The following is a 21687-nucleotide window of genomic DNA, read 5'->3' as shown; positions in this document are numbered from 1 at the left end:
CATGAATCCCAGCACGCCAGGCCTCCCTGTCCATCACCAACTCCCAGAGTTCACCCAGACTCATGTCCATCGAGTCGGTGATGCCATCCAGCCATCTCATCCTCTGTCGTCCCCTTCTCCTCCTGCCCCCAATCCCTCCCAGCATCAGAGTCTTTTCCAATGAGTCAGCTCGTCACATGAGGTGGCCAAAGTACTGGAGTTTCAGCTTTAGCATCATTCCTTCCAAAGAAATCCCAGGGCTGATCTCCTTCAGAATAGACTGGTTGGATCTCCTTGCAGTCCAAGGGACTCTCAAGAGTCTTCTCCAACACCACAGTTCAAAAGCATCAATTCTTCGGCGCTCAGCCTTCTTCACAGTCCAACTCTCACATCCATACATGACCACAGGAAAAACCATAGCCTTGACTAGATGGACCTTTGTTGGCAAAGTAATGTCTCTGCTTTTGAATATGCTATCTAGGTTGGTCATAACTTTCCTTCCAAGGAGTAAGCATCTTTTAATTTCATGTCTGCAGTCACCATCTGCAGTGATTTTGGAGCCCCAAAAAATAAAGTCTGACACTTTTTCCACTGCTTCCCCCTCTCTTTCCCATGAGGTGATGGCACCAGATGCCATGATCTTCATTTTCTGAATGTTGAGCTTTAAGCCTACTTTTTCACTCTCCACTTTCACTTTCCTCAAGAGGCTTTTGAGTTCCTCTTCACTTTCTGCCGTAAGGGTGGTGTCATCTGCATATCTGAGGTTATTGATATTTCTCCCGGCAATCTTGATTCCAGCTTGTGCTTCTTCCAGTCCAGCGTTTCTCATGATGTACTCTGCATAGAAGTTAAATAAGCAGGGTGACAATATACAACCTTGAAGTACTCCTTTTCCTATTTGGAACCAGTCTGTTGTTCCATGTCCAGTTCTAACTGTTGCTTCCTGACCTGCATACAAATTTCTCAAGAGGCAGATCAGGTGGTCTGGTATTCCCATCTCTTTCAGAGTTTTCTACAGTTTATTGTGGTCCACATAGTCAAAGGCTTTGGCATAGTCAATAAAGCAGAAATAGATGTTTTTCTGGAACTCTCTTGCTTTTTCCATGATCCAGCGGATGTTGGCAATTTGATCTCTGGTTCCTCTGCCTTTTCTAAAAGCAGCTTGAACATCAGGAAGTTCACGGTTCACATATTGCTGAAGCCTGGCTTGGAGTGTTCTTATTACAAAGTGATTATATACAACTTATTGTAGAAAATTGATATTTGTATACTTTCAAAAAATCTTTTCATCCTTCATTCTTTTTCCTGTAAATATTTGTAAGTGAATTGTATTCTATCTATTATTTTGACTTGTTTTGAAAATAAAAACATAATGAACATTTTTCAGTGTCATCAACTATTTTCTACATCTTTGGTTTTTTTTAATAATTTTCTTTTTGACTGCAAAGTATGTTTATTGTATAAAATTTTGAAACTACAGAAAAACAAAAAAAGGAAAAAAGACCTTCATCTAGTTTACCCTTTTTTTTTACCCTTTTTTTTTTTTTAGTTTACCCTTTTTTTTTGTTTTTAGTGCATTTTTCATTTTCCTATTGATGGACATTTTTAAGGTGATTCTTTTTGTCATATGCTTCCAGTAATTTTTCCTTATTGTTTATTGTGTGTTTTACCATGTTTTGCTTTTTAGATAAGGAAGTTTACATTTTATCTTTATTCCATTACCTTAGATGTTTCCTTTTAGAGTTATGCGTAAAATTACCTTCCTGAACCCTTATGATTATGATATTCTGGTGCATTTCCTTTTAGTCCTTTTATGGTTTTATTCTTTTACATTTAAATCTTTTATGTATTAAAATATTTTTACCTATCATATAATACAGAAATCTAAATTTCTCTTTTTCAAGTCATTACCTATTTGTGTATTGTTCTGACACAGTTGTCCCAGTGATTTTAACATGATAGTTTTCTCTTAGATTTTGTTGTTATAAATTGAATATTATATTTTTGTAGATAGTTATTAATGGTATATAAAAATATTTTTATTTGGTAATCTATAATCCTAACATCTTTTTAGCTATAGTTTATCGATTGGGATTTGAAAGTTTTTATAGTAATCAGTTTCATAAAGATGCAAAATTTTGTCTGACTTTGGTGCTGGAATTTCCTCATAGATGGTGTTCTGTAGAACTCCGAACTTGACAAGGTCAATAAAATAGTAAAAAGTTGGATCAATTTTAGCTAGAACAGCAAATTAGGTAAAATAGCAAATTAAGTAAAATGACATGAGGTGGGAAATGTGTTTTTTATTTTTGAAGGTAAAGCCCTGTGGTAGAATTGAGTTTATCAGCAGGAAGAGTGAAAAAAAAGCCTTGGCTGTCGTTGCCTTACCATGTGCTCTCCACCTCTGTTAAAGGATGTAGATGCTTTTATAGGAAATTGTTTCTAGGTAACAATTTTAAAGCTAAGTATTTACCTAAATTCCAGTTTGGACTGATGGTTGGATTTTGTTCTATAGGTATTTAGGGGAGGAAAAAAAGATTATTAATGCATTTATTTAAATTCTGATTCTTTATGGTACCTACTTTATTTTTGTGACACAAGAGCGAGATTAGGCAGTGTTTTTCCACTAAGCTGACTTCCTTTTGCCCTTGGCTTCCTATCATGTTTTTACTAGATGTCTCTGGGAGGTAGACATGAATGAATGTAGCTTCCTATGACCTTGAACAATTCTAGCATCATTTATGAAAGTTAGGTCTAGAGACCTGTTTATGTGCCTTGTGAACTATTTCATGCAAGATTTAATTATTCTCTTTATGATTTTTTTCTCCTTTGTTCTGTTAATGATATCACCATCCTCATAGTCACTTGGAGTCAAAATCTAAGTCTCTGATGCCAGCCTCACCTCCCATATCCAGTATCGTTCAAGGCCTGTTGATTCTACTTATTGCCACAGTATCTTCAAATCTCTCCTCTCTTTTCCCTTACTACTGCTGGTTCATGCCTTTATCACCTTTCCCCTGAACATTTCTAGTGACTCTCTAATAGATCTCCTCTTCCAGCCCTGTTTCCCCCAGTCTGTTTCCAAATAAAGCAGCAAAAATAATTTTCTGAAAAATACCTCTGGTCGTGAAACATTGCTGCTCAAAAATCTTCCTGTTCAGGTTGTAGTCTGACCCAACTCGTAAGAAAGCCTCAGGATTCTGAGAAAGGGGGTGATCCTTACCTCAGTCACATCCTGCTGCAAGGCTGTCCAGGCCAGCTTTTCCCGGATCAGCCCAAAGTTGTGAATTTTCTCCCTAAACAGTATAATTAGCAGCATTATCCACCTGGAAGAGGGCACGTGTTTAAAAAAGAAAAAATCTTCCCATTCCCTGGAAATCATCTCTTGCTATATTTTTCTTATGTCACTTTCTGCCTTCTTTTAGAACTACTTTTAGGCTTTTCTCTTCTTACCCAGGAGCTTATAAGTTCCATGAGAGAAGACCACAAAAGAAGTATTTTTGGCAGCACCTGCATGGTCTTGCACATACTACTCAAGTGGTAGATTCTTTGAATGAACTGGAAATATCAGTTAAGAGAGAAAATGTACAGTTACATGAAACATGTTCATTTAATATTCATGCTTTTTTATTAGCATCACAAATAAGATTTTTTATTGTCACTCTTACAAGTCCGAATTTTATACAGATTTCTAGACTGGTAACTGATATCCATCAGCTTGTTCAACTTTAGTCCCTGTCTCTTTCCCAGTTGCTTTTCCAAAATTACTACCTTCATCATGAAACATGAGTTTTCTCAATTCAAACTTGGGAAAAAAGCAATTTTACTTTTCTAACAAAGACATCATAGAGCAGATAAATAGATTGGCAAGCGTTTTCCATGTCTTTTCCAAAACTGTCTGGACTCAGTTTATTGACAGTTTCTTTCAGGTCATCCTCTGGTTTTGGCAGATCCGTTGGTGCTGAGTGTGAGGTTTTCCAAGTCTGGTTGTTTACTGCTTTTCAGTAAAACCAACAGAGCCTAAATGAAGCTCATCACGATTGGTAATCTTGACATCAACACGAACTTTACTCATGGGCTGCCGTTTTTTGACCATGGAACACATTTTGTCACAAGCAGGACCTGTGCCATGAAAATCAGCCAATTTTTGCCCTGAACATCCTCAGTAATTAGCTTGAATTTTCTAAATGCAACTTCATCATTTTGCAGATTAGCTAAGCTCACTTCAGAAACATGACCCTTGCTGTCCAATGTGATTTTGGTTCCTTGAGTTCTCATGACCAGTTTTTGCAATATTTTTATGTTGGACATAGTTGGTGCTTTCTCACATCATTCCAGTTTTTCTTAGAACATGGATCAACCACTTTTCCTCTAGTCTCCCTTTTTGCTACCTTTTGTAAGGTGCTTAATCTGGCAAACTGCCATGTTGCTGCTCAGTCAAAAGGGAGCGTTTAATCTTATTCCACCACAAAATAAAATATAAAATATTTTCAACACAGAAATCCTCTTACGTAAAAAAGATTTAATTGTTTTCCATCTTTGAGTTTAATAATCATCTGATTACAAAGCACTATAGAATTTAAAGAATCTTTCATTAAAAAAAAAAGTTTATCTGAGCACTTCCCTGGTGGTCCAGTTAAGCCTCCATACTTGCACCTCAGTGGGGCATGAATTTGATTCCTGGTTAAAGAAGTTTCACTTGCCTCGTGGTGCAGCCAAAAAAAGTCATATGAAAGCAAGAGTTGCAGATGATATAGTAGACATCATTAAGTTAGATGACATAATTTTTAATTCACATTTAGTAAAACAAAGCTTGTAAAGTTCTGTGCTTTAGGGGAAAAAATGAAGGTTATTGTGGTGACTTGTTTATTCTATAAGCTGCATGACCAAAGGAAAGAAAAATTAAAGACATTGGAATAAAAGAGTTTTAGAAAAAAATAAAGTAACTTATTTGCTTCATGTACCCTAAAAGGTTAGGTCAGCCAGGGTTATTGAAGTAATGGGGAATGGGAACATGGGGGTGATTGTGGTATTTCTGTGTTTAAAACTTACACAATAGGGTAGGAATGTTGTACATATTTATTTAGAAGAATATGCTTTGAATAAGTTTGCTTTCCTAAATGACATCTGTCCAAGTGACCTAGCTACTTGGATTCTTTTTTGCAAGATATTAGGTTGCTGACTGTGAAAGTTACCGTTTCTTATTATTCCTGTCACTATAGAAAATTGAGAATTGAGTTAGAAATAAGAAATTTAAATTTCCTAGAATTTCATCTTTTAAAAGAATACAGTATTCCCCTCCATATTAATCGTGGTTAGCTTGTCTTTTTATTGGGTATAATTCGTGATTCTGTACATCACCTTAGATTAAGTAGTTCCTCAAAAGCTATTTTGTAATTTCTGGATTTTATTTTATTTTAAGGGAGCTTTTCTTAGCTTCTGTTTAGGACAGCAGTATTTAAATTAATTAATACTTGCCACTTACACTTAGTCTGATTTATTGAAACTGAGTCCCCAAGTTAAGTTTAAGTACTGATAACTTTGACTAGTGTGTATTGAATATATTTGAGGCTAAAAATACCCTTTTTTGACTTAATAAGATCTATATCCTATTCAGAAATTTCAGGTTATTTACATTATTTTATTTAGTGAAAACACATAACTTAAGAACCAAAAAAGTTTATCAGTTGTACTGTTCTCTTTTTTTATATTGAAGTATAGTTGATTTACAGTGTCTCAGTCTACAGCAAAGTGATTTAGTTTTGTGTGTGTGTGTGTTTTAGATTCTTTTCCATTGTAGGTCATTACAAGATACTGAGTGTAGTGTAGTCAGTGAACATCCCCTCAAAGCACAAGGTGATAATTAAAGGGGTTTTTAATTTTACTTTTTTTTTGCTAATGATAGAATGTATGTTTGATCATTTGAGGTTAGAGACAATGAGAAAGCATTTAATAATGATTATTTACACACTCACTGAAGGCTTTAACATTCCTGTGATGCCGTTTTTTTGTTAAGCACATTTTCCTATTAAGTGTTTGTAGTTGCACAGACCGTGTCAATGCCTGCTGGTTTTTCCCTCTGTGAAGTGTCTGTTCTTTTATAATATATACAGAGATTTATGAGCGACTTCATGGTGTGGATGATCAGAAACCCACCAGGACTCATTTTCATATAATTTAGTGCCAGTTGAACACTCTGGGTGTCGGTTGTTGCTGGGACCTGTTTTTGACTCTGTTGAACCTTTACTGGCTGTGGTTTGTCTGGCCATCACATGACTTCTCTGAAAATTCCCCCTCCCCTTCATTTCCAGTAAACTGTTTGAGTAGGAGTGAGTCAGAGTGAAACCAGCTTCCCTGTAACCACAGGGCTTGTTAAAGAATTTGTCAACGTGGACTCTAGAGGGTTTGCATTAAGCTTTGCAGTAACTGCTATGGTTTGTGTTGCATCAGGAGTTCCACAGAAAAGCTTCCTGCTTTCAAGATCCCTTGCTTGTTTGCAAAGGGTTAAACTGATCAACTTTACCATAATAAACATGAGAGACACATTAAACCCATTTATTTTATCATTTAAAGGCTGTGTCAAAGCTACCAAGGCTTATTGTAGTTTCTCTTTTCAGAATCAACCAACCACACCCAACAACGTTAAGTTTATGAAAAGGCAGGCCTGCTAGATCTTCTTTCAGAGCTGGCTCATGATTTTACCACTAAGTACCATCAAGATTAAGCAATTCCAAGTGGTCTCTTTTGAAGGATTCTGTTGCAGGATATTGCGACTACTAGCACTGTTAGCTTTGGGTACATAAAGGTCACTTACATTTGGTTCAACAAGAAAAGGTAGCACTTAAAATAGTTATGTAGTTGTAGTTTTTTTAAGCACATGTAGCATAGGTATGGTGGAATTCTTAATGCCTCATTTTATTTGCTTTCTCGGGAAGGTTTCACTTTATTTTGAATTCTTCTCTCTCCATTCCACTCCCAGACTTTTGATCTTTCTTCCTTTTCCGACTCTTCTGTTTCTTTAACCCATTCTTAGAATGGTATTAATGGGAAAGAGAGTTTTGCAGTTTGACACAAACTGCCGAATGAATGACCATTGGGAAACTTAGTCTGCTCCTTGTGCATATTCCTAAATCCACCTGTTCATTTCTGTGTTTCATCACTTCATCTTGGGCTGACTTTTATTTTAAACATAAATGTAATAAATGCATTTAAATTAAACCTCCTAAAAATCAGTTTTATTCTGCTTACCTTTTTTTTTTGTAACAAAATCAATTTAGGGAAAAGAACATGATAGAAAATTTTGAGCTAATTATTTCTCACAGGAAAGACTACTACAGAATAATGGAAGTTTAAAATTATTTATATTCTAGAAGAGAAACATTTGAAGATCAGGCAATTCTAGTTGAAATTAGATGATTTAAAAATGAAAATAGAGATTAACACAGTCATTTTCAAAGCAATGAGTAATGTTTAAGATTTTTCTTGTTAGTTTGCTTTAAACACTGGAGAAAAATATAATTTGTTATATGTCTGCTTTGTTCTTCTCATTTGCACACCTGTTTACAGATATGGGGTGGGGAGACAAGCAGTGAACAGGCATTAGGTTACCTTTGTTAAACTCATTTAAAGATTTTATTCAGGTTTGTCTTTCAAAGACCTTTTGTAAAGTGCCTTTAGAAAGGCCCCTTTCACTGAAACTTGGACTGATGGACTTCATGTATACTGTGCTTTTGCTCGTGGTTTGCAAATCAGTAATACGCTAAATACAAACCCACCCTCTGTTGTATCTGCTGAATGCTCCTAGGGATTCTGGCCTAAGATGAGAGTTGATTCAAGACATGGACTGCTCATTTCCTATTTCAAAAGGTGATTTTGTTTCTAATTAGTCAAGGTTCTTGGTTTATCATAATAGATCTGGAATTCTCTCTTGCTGAGTATTTAAGGAAATATTTCTTGGAAGTGTTCTTCCCGTTTTCCTGTCTTGGGCCTTATAATGTAACATGACTATCCTGCTCTTAAACTAAGGAGTTATGTGGAAGTGGGCATGGTCATTAGTTCATTTCTCCCCTCAAAAGTAGGCATGTACTCTATAGACTTCCTTCTCCACATTCCCTGATAGGGGTCTTCATCCAATAATTTATCAAAACTTACGAAAACTTATATTTTTACTACTTCTTGAAGTAAAGACTTCAGTAAGTTTATAGGCTGTTATTTAAATCTGTGCTTCCGTTAGTTTGTTTTAAATTTCCCTGTTTCATCTTATAAAGGGTGCAACCCTCATTCTAGTATTGTAAGTTTTTTTTTTTTAAACACTTCCCTTTTCTTCTTTTCATAAATTTTCATCCTCTTTTCATAACTTAGAAATGTCAGTTACCTTTTCAGCCTTTCTAGAGAAAATAATTGTTTACTTTTTATATCTAATATCCCCAAAACCCTTTGATCATTTTAATTCCCCCAGGTATCTTTATCTAATTCTTTTATATCTTTTCTAACATGAAGTTGTCAGAACTGCACATGATTTTTTACTATTTATATATTTGTGTGTTTTCAGATTTCTACAACTGCAGACCTGTTTAGCAATGAATTTTGCTAATTTTTTTAATAAATTGTTTACTTTAATAAACTGTTTACTTGGGAGACCACACTCAGTTTCCTTTCCTTTGTTCATAACTTAAAACATTCGTAATCCATCATTTTATATTTAAATAATCCCTAAATGTGTTCTCCTACTGTTGTCCACTTTGAAACTTACCTGCCATGTTTCCTCCTTCTCAAGTTTACATGATCCTTAAATTTATTGCCACGATTTTGGCACTTGCTACCTTAAAATTCTAATTTCAACTATAGATTTGGAACTTAAGCTCTGTTCCTTTTTCCAGGACCATTTATAAACTTGTTTAGTGGGATGATTGGTTCTGTCTTAGGAAAGAATCCTACTATTTGCATTTTCATCATAGAGATGATCCCATTTATCTTTATCCTTTGTTTTCAGTCTTTAAATTTCCTGTCCCTGACAGCTTTGTAAATTCTGTACTGACTTGGTATTCATAGCTTTGCATGTTTAAGTTTATCTCAACCATTTTTAGTTTTTTCTTTTTCACTTTCACAGACTCATTTTCTTGTTCTTACATACACAGCAGATTGTCATGTGATTTTTGTTTTTTAAATTCCAGTTTGAATCTGGAAATAAAAGTTATTTATTAGTTACTTGTAACCAAAATACAATCAATTATAAAAGCTAAAAATAGAGGGTGATTTTTTTCCTTCTCTAGCATCAAATAAGATTTGGTAAATACCCTGTCTGGTGAGACATGAGGAGATCACATGAGGAGATACTGGCTTCAGACAGGAAAAAGAGAAGAAAAGAAAAATGCATTACTTGTGTAATGTGTCATTTCTAATAAATCTTGCATACTCAGACATTTTCCCTGAATGTCTAGAGCACTGTTGTTCTTCTTGGGCAACAGTGTTCATTGTTATTTCAAGTAGAGGCCGGCAGGCACTGATTGGAGTGGATGCCTGCCTGCCTGCCTTCCTAAAAATCACCATATGGTTTCTTTTCAACAGAAATCTAAGCAGGGATAGAGAGAGGAAAAAAAGCAGCAGATACTGGCAGGTTTTACTGCTGATGACTTGGACTATGCTGTTGTTGTTCAGTAACTAAGTCAGGTCTGATTCTTTGCAACGCCATGGACTGCAGCATGCCAGTCTCCTCTGCTCTTCACTATCTCCCAGAGTTTGCTCAAATTCATATCCATTGAGGCCACTCCAACCATCTCATCCTCTGCCACCCCTTTTCCCTTCAATCTTTCCCAGCATCAGGATCTTTTCCAATGAGTCACCTTTTCACACAAAGTATTGGAGCTTCAGCTTCAGCATCAATCCTTCCAATGAATATTCAGGATTGATTTCCTTTAGGGTTGACTGGCTTGATTTTGCATTCCAGGGGACTCTGAAGAGTCTTCTCCAGCACCACAATTTGAAAGGATCAGTTCTTCCGTATTCAGCCTTCTTTATGGTACAACTCTCATATCCGTACATGGCTACTGGGAAACCATAGCTTTGACTATACAGACCTTTGTTGGCAAAGTGATGTCTTTGCCCTTTAATACACTGGCTAGGTTTGTCATAGCTTTCCTTCCAAGAAGCAAGCATCTTTTAATTTCATGGCTAGAGTCACCATCTACAGTGATTTTGGAGCCCAGGATAAAAAAATCTGTTACCGCTTCCACTTTTTCCCCTTCTCTTTGCCATGAAGTGATAGGACTGGGAGGAAAAAGCTCTGAATGGTTACCTGGACCTTCCAAAAAAGGTTCTCTACTTTTTATCTGAAAATGTTAACAAATGCTGAGGGTAAGCCCCTAAGAAGGCCACCTAAAACCTTACTTTTTCTATCTCTTCTTCCTCCTAGACCACCCAATAGTTGATTTGTGAGTTTTAAGATAAGTGGGCTTCCCTGGTGGCTCAGATGGTAAAGGGTCTGCCTGCCACGCAGAAGACCCAGGTTCAGTCCCTGGGTCGGTAAGATCTCCTGGAGAAGGAAATGGCAACCCACTCCAGTACTCTTGCCTGGAAAATCCTATGGACGGAGGCACCTGGTAGGCTACAGTCCATGGGGTCAGAAAGAATCAGACACGACTGAGCGACTTCACTTACTTTTAAGATAAGTAATAATGCTATGGTGACCATTACAGGTGTAAATAACTAAAAAATTTCCTCTTATTTTCTGGAGACAAGAATATGTTGATTAAGAACTGGCATTCAGAAATAGTAACCTCATCTACCATTACCCACTTTTCGTAGAGTATTTGGTAAACCAATTAGTTGTACAAGGCAGATTTGATAGATTTTCAATTCTTAATGCATTTCCTTCCTTCACTCCTTCCTGTTTTATAGCCCTCTTCCTTCTTTGATATTACTATGTTGCTCTTCTCTTTTTGAAATTAGAAACTAAATGAAAGCCTCTTATCCCCTTACTTGTTATGTTGTGCTTAAACTGAGCTCACAGAGTCTCTGAATAAGAAATTGGACAAGATATTTTATTTCATCTGGTCTCAGGTTTTGGGGGGCTTCCCAGGGACTTCCCTAGTGGCTCAGACAGTAAAGAATCCGCCTGCAATGCAGTAGACCTGGGTTCGATTCCTGGGTTGGGAAGATCCCCTGAAAGAGGGCATGGCAACCCACTCCAGTATTCTTGCCTGGAGAATCCCCATGGACAGAGGAGCTTGGCGGGCTACAGTCCATAGAGTCAGTCATACAGAGTTGGACATGACTGAAGTGACCTGGCACACACACATGCAGGTTTTTTTCCTTGATGGTAATATCAGTGCAAATAGTTTTGTCCCATAATCAGTTTTATCTCTCAATTATCATGGTGATAGGTATTATTTATCATCATTTTGCAGAAAAGATGAAGAAATTGTGGCTAATGGAAGTTTGGAAATGACATAGTTGGTGCTCTATCATTTTTGCTGCATTAAGTCTGTAGAAATGGTGTTCGTATGTTCTGTTTCTAAGCACTTTTTTTGTTTTTCATGCTTTCCTAGTCATTGTAAGCTTCCCGAGTCTTCATGTCTTTCTGCATTTCTGCCAATTGCAACCCACCATACACAGATACACACTAGATTATTCCTCTATCTCTCAAGGGAAAAAAACTTGCTGGAACTTTCTTCCCCTACATTCTTAGCCTGGCTTATTCCCTCATCTCCATTAGGTTTTTAATCAAACATCACCTTTTCTCCTCAGTCCTTCTTCAGCTATTGTATTTAAAATTACAACTTGCCTGCCACCCCATTCTTTGGTTTTTGTCTCCTCCCGTTAGACTGTGAGCTCTGTGAGGATCCAGATTATCCGTTTAATTCAGTGTATCTGTTGTTCCATGTGTTTGGCATGTACTAAACATTTGTTGAATTAATGTTTAAACACAGTCTCCTCATCTTTACTACGTTGAGTGCATATACTGTATATATATAAACACATATTTTATAAATGTATATATATAATGTACATTAATATATATAAATGATAGAACAAAATAACATACTTGGTGTTCTGTCATTTGATGCTGCATATATTTCATATATATTTGATACATATATATTTAGTTACAGCAAATTTGGAAAACTCAGCAGTGGCCACAAGACTGGAAAAGGTCAGTTTTCATTCCAGTCCCAAAGAAAGGCAGTGCCAAAGAATGTTCAAACCACTGCACAATTGCACTCATCTCACACACTAATAAAGTAATGCTCAAAATTCTCCAAGCCAGGCTTCAGCAATACGTGAACCGTGAACTTACAGATGTTCAAGCTGGATTTGGAAAAGGCAGAGGAACCGGAGATCAAATTGCCAACATCCGCTGGATCATGGAAAAAGCAAGAGAGTTCCAGAAAAACATCTATTTCTGCTTTATTGACTATGCCAAAGTCTTTGACTGTGTGGATCACAATAAACTGTGGAAAATTCTGAAAGAGATGGGAATACCAGAGCACCTGACCTGCCTCTTGAGAAACCTATATGCAGGTCAGGAAACAACAGTTAGAACTGGACATGGAACAACAGACTGGTTCCAAATAGGAAAAGGAGTACGTCAAGGCTGTATATTGTCACCCTGCTTATTTAACTTCTGTGCAGAGTACATCATGAGAAACGCTGGGCTGGAAGAAGCACAAGCTGGAATCAAGATTGCCGGGAGAAATATCAATAACCTCAGATATGCAGATGACACCACCCTTACGGCAGAAAGTAAAGAGGAATTCAAAAGCCTCTTGATGAAAGTGAAAGAGGAGAGTTAAAAAGTTGGCTTAAAGCCCAACATTCAGAAAACTTAAAATCATGGCATCTGGTGCCATCACTTCATGGGAAAGAGATGGGGAAACAGTGGAAACAGCGTCAGACTTTATTTTTGGGGGCTCCATAATCACTGCAGATGGTGACTGCAGCCATGAAATTAAAAGACGCTTACTCCTTGGAAGGAAAGTTATGACCAACCTAGATAGCATATTCAAAAGCAGAGACATTACTTTGCCAACAAAGGTTCGTCTAGTCAAGGGTATGGTTTTTCCAGTGGTCATGTATGGATGTGAGAGTTGGACTGTGAAGAAAGCTCAGGGCCAAAGATTTGATGCTTTTGAACTGTGGTGCTATAGAAGACTCTTGAGAGTCCCTTGGACTGCAAGGAGATCCAACCAGTCCATCCTAAAGGAGATCAGTCCTGGATGTTCATTGGAAGAACTGATGCTAAAGCTGAAATTCCAGTACTTTGGCCACCTCATGCGAAGAGTTGACTCATTGGAAAAGACTCTGATGCTGGGAGGGATTGGGGGCAGGAGGAGAAGGGGACGACAGAGGATGAGATGGCTGGATGGCATCACCGACTCAATGGATATGAGTTTGAGTGAACTCCAGGAGTTGGTAATGGACAAGGAGGCCTGGCATGCTGCGATTCATGGGGTCACAAGAAATCGGACACGACTGAGCAACTGAACTGAACTGATTTAGTTATCAGCACTAATGGGTTGAATTTAACTGCTTTTAAATAAGAATTTTGGTTTTTTAAAAAGATTCTAATTTTGTCTTCTAAAATTCTGTATGAATAGTAAAAACCAAAACTCAGCATTTAAAGCTTTTCTTTTCTTTTCGTGCTTGAATTTATTAATTAATTTAACATTAATATGTTTGTGTTATCAAAGCTCCTAATTATCACAGATTCATTAGAATCATCTGTTTAGTTCAGTCACTCACTTGTGTCCAACTCTTTGTGACCACATGAACCGCAGCACGCCAGGACATCCTGTCCATTACCAACTCCCGGAGTTTATCCAAACTCATGTTCATTGAGTCAGCATTAAGGTCTTTTCAAATGAGTCACCTCTTCGCATCAGGTGGCCAAAGTATTGGAGTTTCAGCTTCAACATCAGTCCTTCCAGTGAATAATCAGGACTGATCTCCTTTAGGATGGACTGGTTGGATCTCCTTGCAGTCCAAAGGACTCTCAAGAGTCTTCTCCAACACCACAGTCCAAAAGCATCAATTCTTCAGCGCTCAGCTTTCCTTATAGTCCAACTCTGATATCCATATGTGACTACTGGAAAAACCATAGCCTTGACTAGATGGACCTTTGTTGACAAAGTAATGTCTTTCCATTTTAATATACTGTCTAGGTTGGTCATAACTTTCCTTCCAAGGAGCAAATGTCTTTTAATTTCATGGGTGCAGTCACCACGTGCAGTGATTTTGGAGTCAAAAAAATAAAGTCTGCCACTGTTTCCACCATTTCCCCATCTATTGGCTATGAAGTGATGGGACCGGATGCCATGATCTTAGTTTTCTGAATGATGAGCTTTAAGCCAACTTTTTCACTCTCCTCTTTTATTTTCATCAAAAGGCTCTTTAGTTCTTCTTCACTTTCTGCCATAAGGGTGGTGTCATCTGCATATCTGGGGTTATTGATATTTCTCCGGGCAATCTCGATTCCAGCTTGTGCTTCATCCAGCACAGCGTTTCTCATGATGTACTCTGCACAGAAGTTAAATAAGCAGGGTGGTAATATATAGCCTTGACGTACTCCTTTACCTATCTGTTGTTCCATGTCCAGTTCTAACTGTTGTTTCCTGACCTGCATACAGATTTCTCAAGAGGCAGGTCAGGTGGTCTGGTACTCCCATCTCTTTCAGAATTTTCCAGTTTGTTGTGATCCACACAGTCAAAGGCTCTGTTGTAGTAAGTAAAGCAGAAATAGATGTTTTCCTGGAACTCTCTTGCTTTTTCCATGATCCAGCGGATGTTGGCAATTTGATCTCTGGTTCCTCTGCCTTTTCCAAATCCAGCTTGAACATCTGGAATTTCACGATTCATGTATTTGTTGAATCCTGGCTTGGAGAATTTTGAGCATTACTTACTAGTGTGTGAGATGAGTGCAATTGTGCGGTAGTTTGAGCATTCTTTGGCATTGCCTTTCTTAGGGATTGGAATGAAAACTGACCTTTTCCAGTCCTGTAGCCACTGCTAAGTTTTCCAAATTTGCTGGCATATTGAGTAAAGCACTTACGATCATCTGTTGGAGAGGGGAAAAGTTTAGATTTCTTTTTTTAATTGAGATTTATTGTGAATTGGCAACATGAATGCAATATTAAGAGTAATTTATAGTATGTTACAGACCACTTTCAAAAAGAGTTTGACACTATCTACATAAACATACACTGAAATACAGCAGTTCCATTTTGTGTATTTATACCTAGCAGAAAGATGCTCCAAAAGACTTGTACAAAAATAGTCATAGCAGCATTATTTAACTCCATACTAGAAGCAACTCTAATGTCCACCAATAGTAGAATAAATAGATTAATATAAAGGCAAGAGATTGATTACTGCCACATTCAACAGCAGATAAAGCCAGAAATAAAAGAGGACCTACTTTATAATTCCATTTATATGAAGTTCAAAATAGGTAAGCTACATCTATTGTAGTAGAAGTCAATAGTTGGTTGTTTTGGGGTAAGAAGTAATTACTAGGAGGGCCAGCAGTGGGGTGTCTGGCGTTCCGGTAATGTTCTATGTCTGGACCTTGGTGGTAGTTACATGGGTGTGTTCATTGTAAAATTCCACCAAGATGTATATTTTAGATTTATATATATTACTGTATATCTACTGTACAGGTAAAAAAATACTTTTTACTGCCCTCCCCCCAAGGTAAATTTGGTAATAAATATATGAGTGAATGTAGAAATTCATTATTGGAAAAGACAGTGGCACCCCACTCCAGTACTCTTGCCTGAAAAATCCCATGGACGTGGGGAGCCTGATGGGCTGCAGTCCATGGGGTCGCTAAGAGTCGGACACGACCGAGGGACTTCATTTTCACTTTTCACTTTCCTGCATTGGAGAAGGAAATGGAAACCCACTCCAGTGTTCTTGCCTGGAGAATCCCAGGGACTGGGGAGCCTGGTGGGCTGCTCTCTATGGGGTCGCACAGAGTTAGACACGACTCAAGTGACTTAGCAGCAGCAGAAATTCATTATTAATTATGACCTTGACCCAGATGTGACTGGTAGCTTCTTGTTTTATACACAACACTCTGAAATGTGTGTCATTCACAGATTATATATTCCACGTGTATCCTTTTATGTGAAAAAACTTAACTGATCATTCACATATAATTTTTGAAAGTTACAGTGTGGATGAAGTGCCATAGAACCTGCAACAGACCTTACTGTCATTGTATCAATGACTTCGGGACCTTTCTTTTTTACAATATTCCATATTACAAACGACGTTGATTGTACTTAGAGCCTATGCACCTGTAACTGAATTAATGAAATAATGAAATAGGCTTAGTGACTAAAACAGCAGTTTACTTACACCACACGTGTTGATCTCACATTTTTATTCTGTTCATTAAAAGACAATGCTATTTGTGAGCCACTAAGTCTTCACAATATGCAGTCTCATAAAACCTCATTAAATAATAGAAACACATGAATATGAATAGTAAAAATACCTGAATTTTCAGATTTCTACGTGGATCAGGTTTTTAGTACTTACTAAATTTAGCTCGTTGCCAAAATAAATGTTTCTTACTGTTTCAAAAAATACACAGATCTTCTTTGTGTTCATTTTTGGACATGACTTCATAGATTTTGATTAAAAAAGAAAATTTTTATGTTTATATTTTTATATATAATACACCAATTTTTGAAGGGGAAAAGATAGCCTTTATGTTCAGTTTTGTTTTTAACATGTCAGAGAGAAGAAAACCATATCACATTTTTAGATAGTGGCTGACAGAAGCAGGCAATAGATAATTCTAGTTAGAGAATCCAATACTGTTTTATAACCATTATTTTTAACTTCCTAGAAACTTCATCTACTGACTGGGATATGAAGAAGATAAATGTTTGTTCATTGCATTATTGGAATACACAGATTTCTCATATTTGTCATTTACAGATTTTTGCCCCACTTGAGAACAGTCTACGGAACTATTAGATCCTTTTTGCTTTGTCCTTCTTTTAACTGCTGAATTTTTATGTTTTTTAATTGCGATATAATTAACATCTAACACTGTGTTAGTTTTAGGTGTACAGCATAATGACTTGATGTATGTTCATGCTGCAAAATGATGACCACAGGAAGTGTTGTTAACATCCATTACCACATATTGTTAAAGAAAGTTTTTTCTTTTGAAAACCTTTTAAGATCTGCTCTCTTGCTGCTGCTGCTGCTGCTAAGTCGCTTTAGTCGTGTCCAACTCTGTGCGACCCCACAGACAGCAGCCCACCAGGCTCCCCCGTCCCTGGGATTCTCCAGGCAAGAACACTGGAGTGGGTTGCCATTTCCTTCTCCAGTGCATGAAAGTGAAAAGTGAAAGTGAAGTCGCTCAGTCGTGTCCAACTGTTAGCAACCCCATGGACTGCAGCCCACCAGGCTGCTCCGTCCATGGGATTTTCCAGGCAAGAGTGCTGGAGTAGGGTGCCATCGCCTTCTCCGATCTACTCTTTTAGTAACTTTCAAATATACACTACAGTCCTGTTAACGAGAATCACCATGCTATACATTACATCCTCAGAACTTAGTTTGTCGTTTAACTGGAAGTTTGTACCTTTTGACCACCGATACCCATTTCACCCACCCTCCCTTCCTCTGCATCTGGTAGTCATCAGCCTGGTTTTCTGTATCTGTGATGTCAGGATCTTTATTTAGATTGCACATATAAGTGAGATAATTTAGTCCTGTCTTTTTTTATGACTAATATTAGCATGTGTGTGTGTCTGTCTATCATATCCCACATTTTCTTTATCCATTCATCCATCAGTAGTCATCTAGGTTGTTTCCATGTCTTGACTATTGTAATAATGCTGCCATAAACTGGGGGCGGTGTGGGGGGTTGCAGATATTTTTTTCAAGATAGTGATTTCATTTCTTTCGGATCAAAACCCGGAAATGCCCTGGTAGCTCAGACAGTAAAGCGTCTGCCTGCGATGCAGGAGACCTGGGTTCAATCCCTGGGTCAGGAAGATCCCCTGGAGGAGGAAATAGCAACCCACTCCAGTGTTTTTGCCTGGAGGATTCCATGGACAGAGGAGCCTGGTAGGCTACAGTCCATGGGATCGCAAAGAGTTGGACACGACTGAGCGACTTACTTATGGTAGTTTTAACTTTAATTTTTTTTGTAACCTCCATACTGATTAGTGGCTCAGACGGTAAAGTGTCTGCCTACTATGTGGGAGACCCGGCTTCAATTCCTGGGCTGGGAAGATCCCCCGGAGAAGGAAATGGCAACCCACTCCAGTATCCTTGCCTGGAAAATCCCACAGACAGAGGAGCCTGGTATGCTACAGTGTGTGGGGTCACAAAGAGTCGGACACGACTGAGCGACTTCACTTTCTCACTTTCACTTTTCATCCTGGTTGTACCAATTTACATTCCCACCAGCAGTCACCTTTTTTTCTCCACATCTTTGCCAACACATTATCTCTTGTCTCTTTTATGATAGCCATTCTAACAGTTGTGAGATGTTATCTCATTATGGTTTTGATTTCCCTGGCAATTAGTGATGTGGAACAACTTTTCCTATACCTGTTGGCAATATGTGTCTCTTTTTCGAAAAATATCTGTTCGTATCCTCTACCTATTTTTAAATTAGATTTTCTTTTCTGTTGAATTGTATGAGTTCCCTATATGTTTTGAATATTAACCCCTTATTAGGTACGTAGTTTGCAGATATTTTCTCCCAGTTGGTAGGCTGACTTTTCTTGTTGCTGATGAAAGAAGAAAAAAAATCTTCGCTAAGACCAAAATCAGGGGGCTTACCCACTATGTTTACTTCTAAGAAGAGTTTTATGGTTTCAGATCATCTGGTCTAGTGTTTAATCCATTTTGAATTGATTTTTGTGTGTGATGTAAGATAGGGGTCCAGTTTGATTCTTTTGTGTATGGCTATCTTTTTTTTTCAATACCATTTATTGAAGAAACTGTTCTTTCCCCATTGTATATGCTTGGCTCCTTTGTCATAAATTAATTGATCATATACATGAGGGTTTATTTCTGGGCTCTCCATTCTTTTCTGTTGATCTGTGTGTCAGTTTTTAAGCCAATATCATATGCTTTGTAATACAGTTTGGAATCAGAAAACGTGATGGCTCCAGCTTTGTTCATCTTTGCCAAGACTGCTTTGGCTATTCTGGGTGTTCTGTCACTCCATACAAATTTGAAGATTGTTCCTGTTTCTGTGAAAAATGCTTTTAGAATTTTATTTGGGATTGATTTGATTCTGTCGATTGCTCTGAGTGGTTATGGACATTTTAACAATATTTTTCCAATCCATGAGTGTATCATGTCTTTCTAATTTCTTTCCTCAGTATGCAAGTTTTCCGCTTCCTTGGTTAAATATATTCCTAGGTTTTTTATTCTTTTTTTGTTTAACTGTAAACACATATATTTTCTTAATTTCTTTTTCTGATAGTTCACTATTAGTGTATAGAAGCACAATAGATTGATTGGTTTGTCTGTTTTTGGCCGTGCTGGGTCTTTGTTGCTGCCCAGGCTTTTCACTTTTCTCCAGTTGTCATGAGGGGGCCTGTTCTCTAGTTGCAGTGCTCAGGCTTCTCATCGCAGGGGCTTCGCTTGTTGCAGAGCAGAGGCAGTAGCTGCAGCACCGTGGGCCCAGCAGTTGCGGCTCCTGGGGTCTAGAGCAGAGGCTCAGTATTTGTGGTACATACACTTAGTTGCTCCACGGCAGGTGGGATCGTCCCAGATCAGGAATCGAACCTGTGTCTCCTGCATTGGCAGGCAGATTCTTTACCACTGAGCCACCATGGAAGTCCCCACGATAGATGTTTGTATATTGATTTTTGTTATCCTCCAACTTGGTTGAATTAGTTCTAACAGTTTTTTGCTGAAGTATTTAGGATTTTGTGTATATAATATATCATCTACAAACAGATACGGCTTTACTTTTTAATTTTCCATTTGAATAAAAATGGTAAGAGTGGACATCCTGTCTTGTGCCTGAATTTAGAGGAAAAGCTTTCAGTTTTTCACAAGACTTATGATATTAGCTAAGGCCTTACTGTACTACATTCCTTGTGTACCCCCTTTTTGAGAATTTGTGTGATGAATGGATGTTGGATTTAGTCAGATGCTTTTCTGCAGCTGTGAGATGATCATATGGTGCATCACAATTTGCAGATGTTGTTTAGTCACTAAGTTGTGTCCTACTCTTTTGCAACCCCATGAACTGTGGCCCTCCAGGCTCCTCTGTCCATGGAATTTCTCAGGCAAAGATACTGGAGTGGGTTGCCATTTCCTTCTCTAGAGGGTCTTTTGACCTAGGGATTGAACCCTTGTCTCCTGCATTAGCAGGCAGATTCTTTGCCACTGAGCCACCAGGGAAGCTGTCTAAATCCCATTTGATCATGGTGAATAACCCTTCTAATGTGTTGTTGAATTCAGTTTGCTGATTTTTTTTAAAGGGTTTTTCCATCTATGTTCATCAGGGATATTGGCCTATAATTTTCTATATTTGTAGTGTCCTTATCTGGTTTTGATTTGGGGGTAATGCTGGTCTCTTAAAATGGAGTTGGAAGTGATTCCTCCTTTTCAGTTTTTTAGAACCATCTGAGAAGATTGGTGTTAGTTCTTCATTAAATATTTGATAGACTTCACCAGTGAAACCGTCTGGTGCTGGACTTTACTTTGTTGGGAGGTTTTTGATTACTAATTCAACCTCCTCGGGCTTCCCTGGTGGCTCAGAGGTTAAAGCGTCTGCCTGCAATGCGGGAGACATGGGTTCGATCTATTAGTATGTTCACATTTTCTATTTCCTCATGATTCAGTGTTGGTCAGTTGTAGGTTTCTAGAAATTTATCCATTTCTCTAGATTGTTCAGTTTTTCAGCATGTCATTGTTCATAGTAGTCTCATGACTCATAAGTAGTCTCTTAGTATTTATGTGGTATCAGTTGTTGTGTCTCCTCTTTCATTTTTTCTTTTATTTCTATAAGTCCTCTCTTTGTTTTCTTGGTGAATCTAATGAAAATTTTGTCTAATTTATTATCTTTTCAAAAAATCTTGTAGTTTTATTGAGTTTTCTGTTGTTTTCCTAGTGTATTTTATTGACTTCCACTGTGACTTTATTTCCTCCCTTCTAACTTTGGACTTAGTTCTATGGGCTCTCATTCCTTCAGGTGTAAAGTTGGGTGTTTGAGATCTTATTTCTTAATGTATTCATTTATCACTCTGAATTTTTATCTTGGAATTGCTTTTGCTGCATCCCATAAATTTTGTGTTTGCAATTTTTTGTGTCAAGACAATATTTTTGTTTCACTTTTAAGTACCTTGACCCATTGATTGTTCAGTAGCATGTGGTTAAATCTTCACATATTTGTGAATTTTCCAATTTTCTTCTTGAAATTGATTCTTCGTTTCATACCATTGAGGCCAGACGAGAATACTGATATGATTTCAGTCTTCTTAAATTTATTAATACTTATCTTACGTTCTAATATGTGATCTATCTTGGATAACATTCCATGTGTGGTGAAGAAGAATGTATATTCTGCTGCTTTGGAATGGACTGTTTTGTAAATATGTCCATTAAGTCCAGCTCGTCTTACATGTCATTTAATTCCAATGTTTCCTTATTGATTTTCAGTTTGAATGCTCTATCCATTGGTGAAAGTGGAGTATTAGAGTCACCTTCTATTATTGTATT

At 37.6% G+C, this 21687-nt stretch overlaps 1 protein-coding gene and 1 pseudogene across 6 annotated transcripts in view; one reads left to right on the top strand and one right to left on the bottom strand.

Annotated features, from left to right (window-relative positions):
* VMP1 (vacuole membrane protein 1) overlaps positions 1-21687 on the top strand; it is a 130163-nt gene that overhangs the window by 66039 nt on the left and 42437 nt on the right. The window lies entirely within an intron of this gene.
* LOC129649712 (40S ribosomal protein S3a-like) lies at positions 3659-4404 on the bottom strand (annotated as a pseudogene).

Source organism: Bubalus kerabau, chromosome 4, assembly GCF_029407905.1.
Source record: "Bubalus kerabau isolate K-KA32 ecotype Philippines breed swamp buffalo chromosome 4, PCC_UOA_SB_1v2, whole genome shotgun sequence".
NCBI classification, from domain to species: Eukaryota; Metazoa; Chordata; class Mammalia; order Artiodactyla; family Bovidae; genus Bubalus; species Bubalus kerabau.
This window is presented reverse-complemented; position numbering and strand designations above follow the sequence as displayed.